At 45.9% G+C, this 17,004-nt stretch overlaps 1 protein-coding gene across 1 annotated transcript in view; it reads left to right on the top strand.

Moving 5' to 3' along the window:
• LOC110491642 (heparan sulfate glucosamine 3-O-sulfotransferase 2-like) overlaps positions 1 to 17,004 on the top strand; it is a 46,490-nt gene that overhangs the window by 1,037 nt on the left and 28,449 nt on the right. The window lies entirely within an intron of this gene.

Here is a 17,004-nt window from a genome sequence, read left to right as displayed (position 1 = left end):
ACAATGACGGATCACATTGTGACCCAATTGAAGAGATTTTCTCAACAGCCCGCAGCTGTTGGAAACAAACTGGTAGTTTTATGCCACAGACAGACTTACATTGTACCAGTGACGAGAGATTTATATTATGAACAGAACTGGCTGACAGGAACCACACCACAAGAGAGCTTACTATGCAGTGACATATAGTGGGCCCCAATTTTGCATGTCTAAAGAACAAGCTTTATTTTATATTTTTAGTGACAGGGTACCACATGTTTCAGCAGCTAAGGCTACTGTATATAGCCTCGCTACTGTACATAGCCTCAGTACTGTTGTTTTTATTTCTTTACTTACCTATTGTTCACCTAATACCTTTTTTGCACTGTTAGTTAGAGCCTGTAAGTAAGCTTTTCATTGTAAAGTCTACACCGGTTGTATTCGGCGCACGTGACAAATAAACTTTGATTTGATTTGACAGATGATGTTGCCTGGGAGGATACTGGTGTCTGGTTGAAATCTGTCTTGCAGGTTACTGACTGGGAAGGTAGAGCGGATGGGTCTAAAATTCTCCACGAGCACACATTATGTGTGCCTTGCTGTTGGGTTGCTGCTGTACAGCGAGGCGTGCATGGTTTAGATCATGCAAAGCCAAATAAACAGATGGTTTCCATGGAGACTGAGCCACCCTTGTTGGCTGTTCTCCCAGACTCTCTGTGGGATAAAGATAAGTATGACATTGGGCAAATGAGGGGGGTGAAACCGTTTACGTCACACCTGAGAGCACACAGACCCGGCCGAGCCCAGTATCCTCCGAGTCAGGAGGCAGTGTGGGATATTGACGCTGTTCATGCTTCATTGGTAGAAAGAGGAGCAATGGTGCCTTGTCCAGACTCTCCCTGCAACACCCCCATTCTTCCTGCCTGAAAAGCTTCAGGTGATTGGCGTTTTGTTCAAGATCTCAGACCTGTTAACGATGCAGTTCATGCAAGCGCTCGTTGTGCCAAACCCCGTTACAGTACTATCTGCAGTGCCAGCACCGGCTAAATGGTTTTCAGTTGTTGATTTGGCTAATGCTTTCTTTAGCATTCCCGTCGCTCCAGAATCACAGTTCTGGTTCGCCCTTACATTTTTAAACAAACGTTGGACTTGGACCGTTTGCCCCTAAGGTTATACGGGATCGCCTGCAGTGTTTTTTTCTGCTGCTTTGGCGAACAATTTAGAGGGTTTCATACCCCCTGCTGGGTGTACGTTAATACAGTATGTCGACAACATGTTACTGTGTCTTGAAAACCAACAAGCATGCAAAGTCGACACCAGAGCTCTGTTAGTGTTCCTTGCTGAAAATGGCCACCAAGTTTCTAAGAAAAAAACTGCAGCTTGTGTCTCAATCCATTAAGTATCTAGGACATGATATTATATTCAATGGGAGGAAACGGTAGAGTGTGAGGCTGCCATTCTCTGTACCACAGTCAGTTACAAAACAACATACAGTACCAGTCAATAGTTTGGAAACACTTACTCATTCAAAGTTTACTATTTTCTACATTGTAGAATATAGTGAAGATATCACAACTATGAAATAACACATATGGAATCATGTAGTCACCAAAAATATTTTAAACAAATCAAAATATATTTTATATTTGAGATTCTTCAAAGTATATACCCTTTGCCTTGATGACAGCTTTGCACACACTTGGCATGCTCTCAACCAGCTTACCCTGGAATGCTTTCCCCAACAGACTTGAAGGAGTTCCCACATATGCTGAGCACTTGTTGGCTGCTTTTCCTTCACTCTGCTGTCCAACTCATCCCAAACCATCTCAATTGGGTTGAGGTCGGGTGATTGTAGAGGCCAGGTCATCTGATACAGCACTCCATCACTCTCCTTCTTGGTCAAATAGCACTTACACAGCCTGGAGGTGTGTTGGGCCATTGTCCTGTTGAAAAACAAATGATAATCCCACTAAGCTCAAACCAGATGGGATGGCGTATCGCTGCAGAATGCTGTGGTTGCTATGCTGGTTAAGTGTGCCTTGAATTCTAAATAAATCACTGACAGTGTCACCAGCAAAGCACCCCCACACCATTACACCCCCTCCTCCTCCATGCTTCACGGTGGGAACCACACATGCGGAGATCATCCGTTCACCTACTCTGCATCTTACATACACACGGCAGTTGGAACCAGAAATCTCCAATTTGGACTCCAGACCAAAGGCCAGATTCCCACTGGTCTAATGACCATTGTTCGCGTTTCTTGGCCCAAGCAAGTCTCTTCTTCTTATTGGTGTCCTTTAGCAGTGGTTTATTCACAGCAATTCGACCAAGAAGGCCTAATTCACGCAGTCTCATCTCAACAGTTGATGTTGAGATGTGTCTGTTACTTGAACTCCGTGAAACATTTATTTGGGCTGCAGTTTCTGAGGCTGGTAAATCTAATGAACTTATCCTCTGCAGCAGAGGTAACTCTGGAGCTTCCTTTCCTCATGAGAGCCAGTTTCATCATAGCACTTGATGGTTTTTGTGACTGCACTTGAAGAAACTTTCAAATTTCTTGAAATGTTCCTAAGGATCTTCATGTCTTAAAGTACTGATGGACTTTCTTATTTTGCTTATTTTAGCTGTTCTTTACCAAATAGGGCTGTCTTCTGTATACCACCCCTATCTGTCACAACACAACTGATCGGCTCAAACACATTAAGAAGGAAAGAAATTCCACAAATAAACTTTTAACAAGGCACACTTGTTAATTGAAATGCATTCCAGGTGACTTCCTCTTGAAGCTGGTTGAGAAAACAGCCAAGAGTGTGCAAAGCTGTCAAGGCAAAGGGTGGCTATTTTGAAGAATCTCAAATATATAATATATTTACATTTGTTTAACACTTTTGTGGTTACTACATGATTCCATATGTGTTATTTCATAGTTTTGATGTCTTCACTATTATTCTACAATGTAGAAAATAGTAAAAATAAAGGAAAACTCTGGAATGAGTAGGTGTCCAAACTTTTGACTGGTACTATGTGTTGACACGCAGGAATGGCAGGCTATTGTAGAGCCTGGCTGCATGACTATGCTGAGGTTACAGACACTTGTACAGACACTCTCTGACCACAAGATGGTGATGAATGACAAGATACAGTGGACTCCAGGGGTACTGAAGGAGAACCACTAGTGTCTTATACATTAACTATGGCTGCCTTCCCTAGAGAGTGCTAAATATACCACCACATCTGTCATCCCAAGCTGCAGAATTGTTTGCTCTCACCTGTGCATGCATTTTGTTTAAGGATACTGTTACGATGTATACTGGCAGCAGGTATGCATTTCGGGTAGTGCATGACTTTGGCAACATGGGTTCTTCACATCATCTGGGAAGATAATTTCACATTCTAAATTGGTTGAAAACTTGTTGGGAGGCTATTTTATTGAACATCATGTCTCTGTTAAAAAACATGTTGTTTTCTCTACAGGATGTTTCTGATCTGCAATAAGGTGCAGGGCCTGGGGAAGTGAGCCAATGTGTCAAAAGGGAGAAGTAATGGTTGAAAGAGTACCTGTACTCTCGGGCGCTGAATTTAAGTAAGCAGAATTGAGTTGACTGATCTTTGGATTTGAATTTAAGTGAACCAAATTGAATTTAAAATAGGCCTGGAATTAGTTAACTGATTGAGCTAAGAGTTGACTGCTGTTAAGAAATGTAGATACTGTTAAAGAACTAAGCAAATGAGGGGGTACCCCATGAATTAATGTGTGGACGCACACAATGCCAGAATGATTGTGAATGAATGATTGCATAATGATGAACTGTTGATCACATTTTTCTTAAGGACAGGTCGAATACCTGTCAAGTACACTGCTGGAATCGCAAGTTACTATGCTCTGAACTGCACTTAACAATGCTCTGAAGTTGTCAGACTTCCACAGAAGTCGGTCCCTCTCCTTGTTCGGGCTGCGTTCGGTGGTAAACGTCACCGGTCTTCTAACCATCGCCGCTCCACCTTTCATTTTCCATTTGTTCTGTCTTGTTTTCCTGCACACCTGGTTCACATTCCCTCATCAGACTAAATGTATATTACCCTCTGTTTCCTAGGTTTGTTACCTAGGTTTGTTTGTTTTGTTGAATCCGGTTCATGTTACTGTGGTTGTGCTTTGTGCTGCCTCACCTGTGCCTTTGGGCCAGGGTGTATATTAAAGTTATCCTGTTATCACCCATCTCTGCTCTCCTGTGCCTGACTTCCCGGCAACCAGTCACTCACCCCGTCACAGAAGCAGCTTTGCCTGAACAAAAGAGGAGGACAGCTCCACAAATTGCAGCCAGAAGATTGGGTGGTCATCAAGGACCCTGCAGATAGACTTGGCACCAACAGCGCTGGACTGGTCCATTCCAGGGGCTCCTGACAACCCAGACAGCGGTCAAGGTTGCAGAGAGGTCTACGTGGGTTCACGCCAGCCATTGCCACGTGTTTTGGGGTCCTGGGAGGAACAGGACAGAGCGAGAAGTGACCACAATGCAACTGAAGTATGCAACACCAGGATAGTCCCACGGCGGGACTTAAATAACAGCAAGCTCCAGCTCAAGCCAACGGCAGGCTCAGGACGGGAGTCCAGTAGAGCTAGATTATGAATCAGAATGTCATTAGAATTTTCTACCACAATTAATTTGGCCAGGAAAACAGAGGACCTACTGCCTGATGCCTCTGGATCTGCAGATATATACAGAGAAGATATTGGCTCAACACTCACCTTCAAATCAAATTATAATTGTCACATGCGCTGAATACAACAGGTGTAGACCTTACAGTGAAATGCTTACTTACAAGCCCTTAACCAACAATGCAGTTAAGAAAAATAAGTGTTAAGAAAGTATTTACTAAAATAAACTGAAGTAAAAAGGTTTTATTAAAGAGCAACAATAAAATAACAGTGGCGAAGCTATATACAAGGGGTAGCAGTACAGAGTCAATGTGTGGGGGCACCGGTTAGTCTAGGTAATCGAGGTAATATGTACATGTAGGTAGAGGTAAAGTTATTATGCATCGATAATAAACAGAGTAGAGCAGTGTAAAAATGGGGGGGATATGCAAATAGTCCGGGTAGCCATTTGATTAGCTGTTCAGGAGACTTATGGCTTGGTCTAGAAGCTGTTAAGCCTTTTGGACCTAGACGTGGCGCTCCGGTACCGCTTGATGTGTGGTAGCAGAGAGAACTGTTTATGACTAGGGTGACTGGAGTCTTTGGCAATTTTTAGGGCCTTCCTGACACCGCCTGGTATAGAGGTCCTGGATGACAGGAAGCTTGGCCCCAGTGATTTACTGGGCCATACCCACTACCCTCTGTAGTGCCTTGAAGTCGGAGTCCGAGCAGATGCCTCCAGCCCCGTCAAAGAAAATGGGGTAGTGCTTGGTCCTCTTTTTCCTGTAGTCCACAATCATCTCCTTTGTCTTGATCATGTTGATGGAGAGGTTATTATCCTGGCACCACACTGCCAGCTCTCTAGCATTGGAAATGACAGAGCTATCTCTAAACCTACGTTGGAAACACTTATGACATACGGTACATTCGGAAAGTATTCGGACCCCTTGACTTTTTCCACATTGTTACGTTTCAGCCTTATTCTAAATATAAAAAATAAAAAGAATCCCCAATCTACACAAAATACCCCACAATGACAAAGCAAAAACAGGTTTTTAGAAATGTTAACAATTTAATAAATAAATAAAAAAAATGCAAATATCACATTTACATAAGTATTCAGACCCTTTACTCAGTACTTGGTTGAAGCACCTTTGGCAGCGATTATAGCCTCGAGTCTTCTTGGGTACAACTGTGTTTGGGGAGTTTCTCCCACTCTTCTCTGCAGATCCTCTCAAGCTCTGTCAGGTTGGATGGGGAGCGTCACTGCAGAGCTATTTTCAGGTCTCTCCAAAGATGTTTGATTGGGTTCAAGTCCGGGCTCTTTTTTTTTATTTATTTTTTATTTCACCTTTATTTAACCAGGTAGGCTAGTTGAGAACAAGTTCTCATTTGCAACTGCGACCTGGCCAAGATAAAGCATAGCAGTGTGAACAGACAACACAGAGTTACACATGGAGTAAACAATTAACAAGTCAGTAACACAGTAGAAAAAAAAGGGGAGTCTATATACATTGTGTGCAAAAGGCATGAGGAGGTAGGCGAATAATTACAATTTTGCAGATTAACAACACTGGAGTGATACATGATCAGATGGTCATGTACAGGTAGAGATATTGGTGTGCAAAAGAGCAGAAAAGTAAATAAATAAAAACAGTATGGGGATGAGGTAGGTAAAAATGGGTGGGCTGTTTACCGATAGACTATGTACAGCTGCAGCGTTCGGTTAGCTCCTCAGATAGCAGATGTTTGAAGTTGGTGAGGGAGATATAAGTCTCCAACTTCAGCGATTTTTGCAATTCGTTCCAGTCACAGGCAGCAGAGAACTGGAACGAAAGGCGGCCAAATGAGGTGTTGGCTTTAGGGATGATCAGTGAGATACACCTGCTGGAGAGTGTTGCCATCGTGACCAGTGAACTGAGATAAGGCGGAGCTTTACCTAGCATGGACTTGTAGATGACCTGGAGCCAGTGGGTCTGGCGACGAATATGTAGCGAGGGCCAGCCGACTAGAGCATACAAGTCACAGTGGTGGGTGGTATAAGGTGCTTTAGTGACAAAACGGATGGCACTGTGATAAACTGCATCCAGTTTGCTGAGTAGAGTGTTGGAAGCAATTTTGTAGATGACATCGCCGAAGTCGAGGATCGGTAGGATAGTCAGTTTTACTAGGGTAAGTTTGGCGGCGTGAGTGAAGGAGGCTTTGTTGCGGAATAGAAAGCAGACTCTTGATTTGATTTTCGATTGGAGATGTTTGATATGAGTCTGGAAGGAGAGTTTGCAGTCTAGCCAGACACCTAGGTACTTATAGATGTCCACATATTCAAGGTCGGAACCATCCAGGGTGGTGATGCTGGTCAGGCGTGCGGGTGCAGGCAGCGAACGGTTGAAAAGCATGCATTTGGTTTTACTAGCGTTTAAGAGCAGTTGGAGGCCACGAAAGGAGTGTTGTATGGCATTGAAGCTCGTTTGGAGGTTTGATAGCACAGTGTCCAAGGACGGGCCGGAAGTATATGGTGTCGTCTGCGTAGAGGTGGATCAGGGAATCGCCCGCAGCAAGAGCAACATCATTGATATATACAGAGAAAAGAGTCGGCCCGAGGATTGAACCCTGTGGCACCCCCATAGAGACTGCCAGAGGACCGGACAGCATGCCCTCCGATTTGACACACTGAACTCTGTCTGCAAAGTAATTGGTGAACCAGGCAAGGCAGTCATCCGAAAAACCGAGGCTACTGAGTCTGCCGATAAGAATATGGTGATTGACAGAGTCGAAAGCCTTGGCAAGGTCGATGAAGACGGCTGCACAGTACTGTCTTTTATCGATGGCGGTTATGATATCGTTTACTACCTTGAGCGTGGCTGAGGTGCACCCGTGACCGGCTCGGAAACCAGATTGCACAGCGGAAAAGGTACGGTGGGATTCGAGATGGTCAGTGACCTGTTTGTTGATTTGGCTTTCGAAGACCTTAGATAGGCAGGGCAGGATGGATATAGGTCTGTAACAGTTTGGGTCCAGGGTGTCTCCCCCTTTGAAGAGGGGGATGACTGCGGCAGCTTTCCAATCCTTGGGGATCTCGGACAATATGAAAGAGAGGTTGAACAGGCTGGTAATAGGGGTTGCAACAATGGCGGCGGATAGTTTCAGAAATAGAGGGTCCAGATTGTCAAGCCCAGCTGATTTGTACGGGTCCAGGTTTTGCAGCTCTTTCAGAACATCTGCTATCTGGATTTGGGTAAAGGAGAACCTGGAGAGGCTTGAGCGAGTAGCTGCGGGAGGGGCGGAGCTGTTGGCCGAGGTTGGAGTAGCCAGGCGGAAGGCATGGCCAGCCGTTGAGAAATGCTTGTTGAAGTTTTCGATAATCATGGATTTATCGGTGGTGACCGTGTTACCTAGCCTCAGTGCAGTGGGCAGCTGGGAGGAGGTGCTCTTGTTCTCCATGGACTTCACAGTGTCCCAGAACATTTTGGAGTTGGAGCTACAGGATGCAAACTTCTGCCTGAAGTAGCTGGCCTTAGCTTTCCTGACTGACTGCGTGTATTGGTTCCTGACTTCCCTGAACAGTTGCATATTGCGGGGACTATTCGATGCTATTGCAGTCCGCCACAGGATGTTTTTGTGCTGGTCGAGGGCAGTCAGGTCTGGAGTGAACCAAGGGCTATATCTGTTCTTAGTTCTGCATTTTTTGAACGGAGCATGCTTATCTAAAATGGTGAGGAAGTTACTTTTAAAGAATGACCAGGCATCCTCAACTGACGGGATGAGGTCAATGTCCTTCCAGGATACCCGGGCCAGGTCGATTAGAAAGGCTTGCTCACAGAAGTGTTTTAGGGAGCGTTTGACAGTGATGAGGGGTGGTCGTTTGACTGCGGCTCCGTAGCGGATACAGGCAATGAGGCAGTGATCGCTGAGATCCTGGTTGAAGACAGCGGAGGTGTATTTGGAGGGCCAGTTGGTCAGGATGACGTCTATGAGGGTGCCCTTGTTTACAGATTTAGGGTTGTACCTGGTGGGTTCCTTGATGATTTGTGTGAGATTGAGGGCATCTAGCTTGGATTGTAGGACTGCCGAGGTGTTAAGCATATCCCAGTTTAGGTCACCTAACAGAACAAACTCTGAAGCTAGATGGGGGGCGATCAATTCACAAATGGTGTCCAGGGCACAGCTGGGAGCTGAGGGGGGTCGGTAACAGGCGGCAACAGTGAGAGACTTATTTCTGGAGAGTGATTTTCAAAATTAGTAGTTCGAACTGTTTGGGTATGGACCTGGAAAGTATGACATTACTTTGCAGGCTATCTCTGCAGTAGACTGCAACTCCTCCCCCTTTGGCAGTTCTATCTTGACGGAAAATGTTATAGTTGGGTATGGAAATCTCAGAATTTTTGGTGGCCTTCCTGAGCCAGGATTCAGACATGGCTGAGTAAAACAAACTTAGGGAGGAGGCTTCTGATGTTGACATGCATGAAACCAAGGCTTTTTCGATCACAGAAGTCAACAAATGAGGGTGCCTGGGGACATGCAGGGCCTGGGTTTACCTCCACATCACCCGCGGAACAGAGGAGGAGTAGAATGAGGGTGCGGCTAAAGGCTATCAAAACTGGTCACCTAGAGCGTTGGGGACAGAGAATAAAAGGAGCAGATTTCTGGGCATGGTAGAATATATTCAGGGCATAATGCGCAGACAGGGGTATGGTGGGGTGCAGGTACATCGGAGGTAAGCCCAGGCACTGGGTGATGATGAGAGAGGTTGTATCACTGGACATGCTGGTTGTAATGGGTGAGGTCACTGCATGTGTGGGAGGTGGGACAAAGGAGGTATCAGGGGTATGAAGAGTGGAACTAGGGGCTCCATTGTAAACTAAAACAATGATAACTAACCTGAACAACAGTATACAAGGCATATTGACATTTGAGAGAGACATACAGCGAGGCATACAGTAATCACAGGTGTTGAATTGGGGGAGCTAGCTAAAACAGTAGCTAAAACAGTAGGTGAGACAACAACAGCTAATCAGCTAGCACAACAACAGCAGGTAAAATGGCGTTGACTAGGCAGGGAGGGTCGGATTAACTACACACAGAGCCTGAGTGCGGCTGGGGTCGACAGATAAAACATAAACAAGCAGAATGGAGTACCGTGATTAATGGACAGTCCAGCATGCATCAGCTATGTAGCCAAGTGATCAGTGTCCAGGGGGCAGCGGTGGATGGGGCAGGAAAGCTGGACTGGCAAGTATTATCCAGGTTAAAAAACTGGCTGGCTGTGCAGAAGGTAAACGGTAAAAGCCATTAGCAGTGGCTAACAATGACTGAATAGCTTGTAGCTAGTTAGCTGGTTAGCTTCTGGAGGTTCTTGAGTGTGTTCTAAAAATTCAAAATAATAGCGATTCCGTATCACATTGGGTGAGGCAGGTGAACGGAAGGTATAAACAAAATAAAAATTGAAAAGTAAATATGGGTCCAGTGAGTGTTTGGGACGCGGCGATTCAGACGGTTAGCAGGCCTGTGCTAACAAACTAACAGTTAGTAGGCCGGGGCTAAACAAGGTAGCAGTTAGCGGACCGGGGCTAAACAAGCTAGCAGTTAGCAGGCCGAATTAGCAAGCAAGGAGATAGCAAGGGCTAGAAAGTTAGCCTTTGGGGGGCGTCGCGATGGGGTGAGTCTGTTTATGCCTCTTCATGCGGTGACATCGATAGACCGGTCGTGGGTCAGGATATTGTAGCCCAGGAGTATGCTTCGGTGGTAGCACAGGAGCTCTGGCCGGGCTAGCTTCAAGCTAAGTGGGTGGAAACGCTAGCCAGGAGTAATCATCCGGGGTTGCGGTTAGCTAGTTAGTTAGTTGTGAAGATCCAGCTGAAAATGTTCCGTTAGCGGTGGGAATCCGGGGATAAAAAAATAAAAATAATAATAGGTCCGTTATGCTCTGGTTAGAGTCGCGTTGTTCGAACTGGCGAGAGCTTTCCAAGCTAAAGGTTAGCTGATGACCGGTTAGCTGAAGACCGCTAGCAATGGTTTGCTGACTGATAGCTGGTAGTTAGCTGGCTAGCTTCAGTTGAGGGGTTCCGGATCCGAAGTAAATATAAATACTTTAGGAAAAAAATAAAGTTGGGCCACTGGCTGGGCCACTCAAGGACATTCAGAGACTTGTCCCAGAGCTACTCCTGCATTGTTTTGGTTGCGTGCTTAGGGTTGTTGTCCTTTTGGAAGGTGAACCTTTGCCCCAGTCTAAGGTCCTGATCGCTCTGGAGCAGGTTTTTCATTAAGGATCTCTCTGTACTTTGCTCTGTTCATCCTTGCCTCAATCCTGACTAGTCTCCCAGTCCCTGCCCCTGAAAAACATCCCCACAGCATGATGCTGCCACCACCATGCTTCACCGTAGAGATGGTGCCAGGTTTCATCCAGATGTGACACTTGGCATTCAGGCCAAATAGTTCAATGTTGGCTTCATCAGAACAGAAAATCTTGTTTCTGATGGTCTGAGAGTCCTTTAGGTGCCTTTTGGCAAACTTCAAGTGGGTTGTCATGTGCCTTTTACTGACAGAGGAGTGGCTTCCATCTGGTCACTCTACCATAAAGGCCTGATTGGTGGAGTGCTGCAGAGATGGTTGTCCTTCTGGAAGGTTCTCCCATTTCCACAGAGGAATTCTGGAGCTCTGTCAGAGTGACCATTGGGTTGGCTTGGTCTTTGCTCTGACATGGCGTTCGCAACAGTTATGTGCGTACCACCACCTACTGTATAGGTGGATAATTACAAACTATTGTACAAACTATTAGTAACTAAATGTTAATTAAATCAGCCTGCTTTTCTGTTTTAATCAGTTCCTTACACAGGCTCAGAAGATCCTGTGATGGCGGGACATTTCCTGGAGACAGTAGTCCCTGCAGTGCTTCTGCCGTTAAGTCGGACTACCGGGCATGATGACTCCTTGCTGTCCCCAGTCCACCTGGCCGTGCTGCTGCTCCAGTTTTAACTGTTCTGCCTGTGATTATTATTATTTGACCATGCTGGTCATTTCTGAATATTTGAACATCTTGGCCATGTTCTGTTATAATCTCCACCCGGCACAGCCAGAAGAGGACTGGCCACCCCACATAGCCTGGTTCCTCTCTAGGTTTCTTCCTAGGTTTTGGCTTTTCTAGGGAGTTTGTCCTAGCCACCGTGCTTCTACACCTGCATTGCTTGCTGTTTGGGGTTTTAGGCTGGGTTTCTGTACAGCACTTTGAGATATCAGCTGATGTACGAAGGGCTATATAAATACATTTGATTTGATTTGAGGTCTTGGAGGCCCAAAAACATCTCGGCTGCAGATATAATGATGTCCAGCTTCTTGGACATTTGGGACTCTTCAAATCAAATGTATTTATTAAGCCCTTCTTACATCATCTGATATCTCAAAATGTTCATAGCTGCAGGCAGAACAGTTGAAACTGGAGCAGCAGCACGGCCAGGTAGTCCTGAGGCAAGGTCCTAGGGCTCAGGTCCTCAGAGAGAGAGAAAAAAAGAATTAGAGGGACCATACTTAAATTCACACAGGACACCGGATAAGACAGGAGAAATACTCCAGATATAACAGACTGACCCTAGCCCCCCGACACAAACTACTGCAGCATAAATACTGGAGGCTGAGACAGGAGGCGTCGGGAGACACTGTGGCCCCGTCTGACGATACCCCCGGACAGGGCCAAACAGGCAGGATATAACCCCACCCACTTTGCCAAAGCACAGCCCCCACACCACTAGGGGGATATCTTCAACCACCAACTTACCATCCTGAGACAAGGCTGAGTATAGGCCATAAAGATCTCCGCCACGGCACAACCCAAGGGGGGGCGCCAACCCAGACAGGAAGATCACGTCAGTGACTCAACCCACTCAAGTGATGCACCCCTCCTAGGGACGGCATGGAAGAGCACCAGTAAGCCAGTGACTCAGCCCCTGTAATAGGGTTAGAGGAAGAGAATCCCAGTGGAGAGAGGGGATCCGGCCAGGTAGAGACAGCAAGGGCGGTTCGTTGCTCCAGTGCCTTTCCGTTCACCTTCACACTCCTGGGCCAGACTACACGCAATCATAGGACCTACTGAAGAGATGAGTCTTCAATAAAGACTTAAAAGTTGAGACCGAGTCTGCGTCTCTCACACTTGTGCTGTACAATTAATAACTGTGGCTATAAATGCTACCAAATCCATCTTCTTCACAATAAGTGTATCCAGATCACTTGATTGACGTACAACATTTGCAACTGGTTGTGGTGCATCCACCACCATATCTTCTTCAGAACTGTGGCCTTTTGCCCCTTCAACACTCTTCACCACCTCCACATAGGATATTTGCTGTACAGCCTTGATCCTTGACACCTCAACCTCTTTCACCCTAATAGGGCACTCATGGAATTCAGAAATATGATCCCCACCACAGTTGCAATATTTTACATTCACAGACTATTCAATTAACATGTTCCTTCCGTCTGCAAACAGTTGACACATGGCCAAACTTTTTACACTTCTTGCATTGCAGCGGGTTTTGCACAAACGGTCTTACGTTTGTGATCTTATACATCCCAACTTTACATAGGGTAGTAAATACTCATGAAACATCAATAATACAGAAACTTTGCTCCTTTTCCCCATTCTCCATACGGGTCAAGCGACATGCATTAACTACTCCTGGAATTTTTCGCCTAAGATATTGCTTATCTATGTCCAATGGACGCCAGAGATAACACCTTTAACCGGTGCCCTGCTCCTAAAATCAAAGCTATTCACTTCATGCTTCGATCATTTCACGAGCCACAATGCACGCTCCTTTTCCTCTTTAGATACACATGATATCAACACCATACAACGTTTTCCAAGATGGCAGTCATTGTTTGTCATTCTCCCATGTAAATTTTGTATTTTTTGTCCTTTTTGTATGTATTTTCAATCTCTTTTTCCATTTTTAAATTAAATATACCTTCTGGCAACACGCCTCACCCAATGTGATACGGATCTGCTATTTTTTCGAACATATAGCCAGAACCTCCATCAGCAACTAGCCACCAGAAGCTAACCAGCTAATTAACTACTAGCTATTTAGTAACTGTTAGCCACTGCTAGAGGCCTTTACCTTTAGCACAGACACCAGCCATTTTTAGCCTGGATAATTCTTGCCAGCCTGCCAGTCTGAATAGCGCGTTATCAACCCTGAGCATATCAGACTGTTTTTCTCCACTACAACACCGGATTCCTGCCCTAAGCCCTGGACCATTACTCCTGATCATCGCAGCTAGCCTTGAGCCAGGCCCATCTCCCGGCCTGCTCAGTGTACTATGTACTACTATGATCACTCGGCTACACAGCTGATGCCTCCCGAACTCTTCACTAACACGACTAGAATCCACTACACCACCGGATTCTTGCTGTAAGCCCTGGACCTTTGCATTGGATCATCGCTGCTACCGAGTGGCTATAGTGGCTAACACCCTTGTCCAGAAGCTAGCAGCAGTTATCCGCGAGCCATGTGCATCTCCCCGGTAGCAAACAAAATTATTCTAGCTACAATACCTATTTTATCAACTGGCCTGGACCATTTGTCGACATGGAGCCCCGTCGTTCCATCACGACTGGTCTGCATCCTTTGTGCCCTCAACCGGCCTTTGCCGGACGTCAGAGCCGAAGCTTCTACTAGGCTGCTAACTTTTGTTTGAAAGCCGTGTCTCCCGCTTGCTAGCATAATAACGACTACCTAGCGGCTTCCCTGTTTCATCTATTGCCGTTCATTGGACCTCATGATCACTTGGCTACATAGCTGATGCCTGCTGGACTGTTCATTAATCACGGTACTCCATTTTGTTTATCTGTCGGCCCCAGCCTCGAACTCACACTCTGTGTGTAGTTAACGGACCCTCTCTGCCCATTCATCGACATTTTACCTGTTGTTGTTGTCTTAGCTGATTAGCTGTTGTTGTCTTACCCATTGTTGTCAATCAACACCTGTGATTGCTTTATGCCTCTCTCTAATGTCAATATGCCTTGTATACTGTTGTTTAGGATAGTTATCATTGTTTTAGTTCACTACGGAGCCCTTAGTCCCACTCAACATGCCTCAGATACCTCTTTTGTCCCAACTCCCACACATGCGGTGAACTCACCCAGCATAACTAGTGCTTCCAGAGATGCAATCTCTCTTATTGTCACTCAATGCCTAGGTTTACCGCCACTGTACCCGCACCCTACCATACCTTACCCATCTGTACATTATTCACTGAATCTATCCTACCACGCCCAGAAATCTGCTCCTTTTATTCTCTGTCCCCAACGCACTAGACAACCAGTTTTGATAGCCTTTAGCCATACCCTCATCCTACTCCTCCTCTGTTCCTCGGGTGATGTGGAGGTTAACCCAGGCCCTGCATGTCCCCAGGCACTCTCATTTGTTGACTTTTGTAACCGTAAAAGCCTTGGTTTCATGCATGTTAACATTCCTCCCTAGTTTGTTTTACTCACTGCTTTAGCACACTCTGCCAACCCTGATGGCCTTGCCGTGTCTGAATCCTGGCTTAGGAAGGCCTCCAAAAATTCTGAAGTTTCCATCCCCAACTACAACATTTTCCGTCAAGATAGAACTGCCAAAGGGTTGGAGTTGCAATCTACTGCAGAGATAGCCTGCAAAGTTCTGTCATACCTTCCAGGTCTATGCCCAAACAGCTTCTAATTTTAAAAATGAATCTCTCCAGAAATAAGTCTCTCACTGTTTCCACCTGTTATAGGTCTATCACTGTTTCTGCCTGTTAAAGACACCCCTCAGCTCCCAGCTGTGCCCTGGACACCATATGTGAATTGATAGCCCCCCCATCTATCTTTAGAGTTCCTTCTGTTAGGTGACCTAAACTGGGATATGCTTAACACCCCGGCAGTCCTACAATCGAAGATAGATGCCCTCAATCTCACACAAATTATCAAGGAACCCACCAGGGTAAACCCTAACCCTAAACCCTGACCAACTTGCCCTCCAAATACACCTTTGCTGTTTTCAATCAGGATCTCATCTATCACTGCCTCATTGCCTGCATCCGCTATGGGTCCGCGGTCAAATTACCACCCCTCATCACTGTCAAACGCTCCGTAAAACCCTTCTGCGAGCAGGCCTTTCTAATCGACCTAGCCCGGGTATCCTGGAAGGATATTGACCTCATCCCGTCAGTAGAGGATGCCTGGTCGTTCTTTGAAAGTAATTTCCTGAGCATCTTAAATAAGCATGCCCCTTTCAAAGAATGTAGAACTAAGAACAGATATAGCCCTTGGTTCACTCCAGACCTGACTGCCCTCGACCAGCACAAAAACATCCTGTGGTGGACTGCACTAGAATTGAATAGTCCCCGCGATATGCAACTTTCCAGGGAAGTCAGGAACCAATACACGCAGTCAGTTAGGAAAATGAAGGCTAGCCTTTTCAAACAGAAATTTGCATCCTGTAGCTCTAATTCCAAAATGTTTTGGGACATTGTAAAGTCCATGGAGAATAAGAGCACCTCCTCCCAGCTGCCCACTGCACTGAAGCTAGGGAACACTGTCACCACTGATAAATCCACGATAATTAAGAATTTTAATAAGCATTTCTCTACGGCTGGCCATGCTTTCCTCCTGGCTAACCCAAACCCGGCCAACAGCTCCACACCCCCCGCAGCAACTTTCCCAAGCATCCTCAGCTTCTCCTTCACCCAAATCCAGATACCAGATGTTCTGAAAGAGCTGCAAAACCTGGACATGTACAAATCAGCCGGGCTAGACAATCTTGACTCTCTCTTTCTAAACTTATCCGCCACCATTGTTGCAACACCTATTACCAGTCTGTACAACCTCTCTTTCGTATCATCCGAGATCCCTAAAGATTGGAAAGCTGCCGTGGTCATCCCCCTCTTCAAAGGGGGTGACACTCTAGACCCAAACTGTTACAGACCTATATCCATCCTGCCCTGCCTTTCTAAAGTATTTGAAAGCCAAGTTAACAGATCACTGACCATTTCGAATCCCACCGTACCTTTTCCAGTTTGGAAGCTGGATTGCACTGCGGTCACGGGTGCACCTCAGCCACGGTCAAGGTAGTAAACGATATCATAACCCATAAAATACAGTACTGTGCAGCCATCTTCATCGACCTGGCCAAGGCTTTCGACTCTGTCAATCACCGTATTCTTATCGGCAGACTCAACAGCCTTGGTGTCTGAAATGACTGCCTGGCATGGTTCACCAACTACTTCTCAGATAGAGTTCAGTGTGTCAGATCGGAGGGCCTGTTGTCCGGACCTCTGGCAGTCTCTATGGGGGTACCACAGGGTTCAATTCTCGGGCCAGCTCTTTTTTCTGTATATATCAACAATGTCGCTCTTGCTGCAGGTGATTCCCT

The sequence above is a fragment of the Oncorhynchus mykiss genome, chromosome 16 (genome assembly GCF_013265735.2).
Source record: "Oncorhynchus mykiss isolate Arlee chromosome 16, USDA_OmykA_1.1, whole genome shotgun sequence".
Taxonomy (NCBI): Eukaryota; Metazoa; Chordata; class Actinopteri; order Salmoniformes; family Salmonidae; genus Oncorhynchus; species Oncorhynchus mykiss.
This window is presented reverse-complemented; position numbering and strand designations above follow the sequence as displayed.